We start from the raw sequence: 729 nt of genomic DNA, 5'->3' as shown, positions 1-729 counted from the left end.
GGGGGGGTGTTGGGGGGTGGTTGGTGGGACTGTGAGGCTGAGCTGCCGCGTCCTCTAACAGTGGACACCCTGAGTCCAGAGGACGTGACCTCACAGGCCTCCTTTATATCCCTGCACGCTGGTGTTTACCAACGTGGCTGAGCTCAGGGATGTGTTTCACGTTTGGGTGACGTGACCAGGGGAACGTGGCCTCCTGGTCACCTCGCTGTCCGTCCACTCCATCGGTCAGTTGTTTGGCCTCAGCCACAGTCTGCCGTTCCCCCCCCCCCCCCCCCCTCCGGTCTGTCTGTGACCTCACACAGATTCCCTTGCTCACTGGTTTCCTTCCTGGACTAAACACAGTCAAACCATCAACTCCGAGCTGATTCGCAGTGAAGCAGGTAATTACACGTCCTCAGTCTGAGATCCAGAATGAGTCTTTTGTCTGTTGTGCGAGTCACGGGGGTAGATATTTGCCCCTGGTGGTGTATCTGCAGGATGACTACTTTCTCCTTCAACCCTCATCCTTTCCTTTAGAGCAGGTCTCACAGCGTCACTCGGCAGATTCTCTTCACTTCCTCTACGTACACTTGACAAACCTCTGCGATGTGCGGCTTCTGCGATGACGCAGGCCTCAGGTTGAGCCTTGCCAGATCGCAAATAAACAGCGGGGGCCGCGGCAGGTTGTAGCTGTCGGTGTCAAGTGTGAGAGCCACGGGCCCTGACTCCTGAAGGCAGCACTCACTGTGG

This window comes from Cynoglossus semilaevis, chromosome 13 (genome assembly GCF_000523025.1).
Source record: "Cynoglossus semilaevis isolate Cse_v1.0 chromosome 13, Cse_v1.0, whole genome shotgun sequence".
NCBI lineage: Eukaryota > Metazoa > Chordata > Actinopteri > Pleuronectiformes > Cynoglossidae > Cynoglossus > Cynoglossus semilaevis.
The sequence above is the reverse complement of the archived record's forward strand: the minus strand, read 5'-3'. Positions refer to the sequence as shown.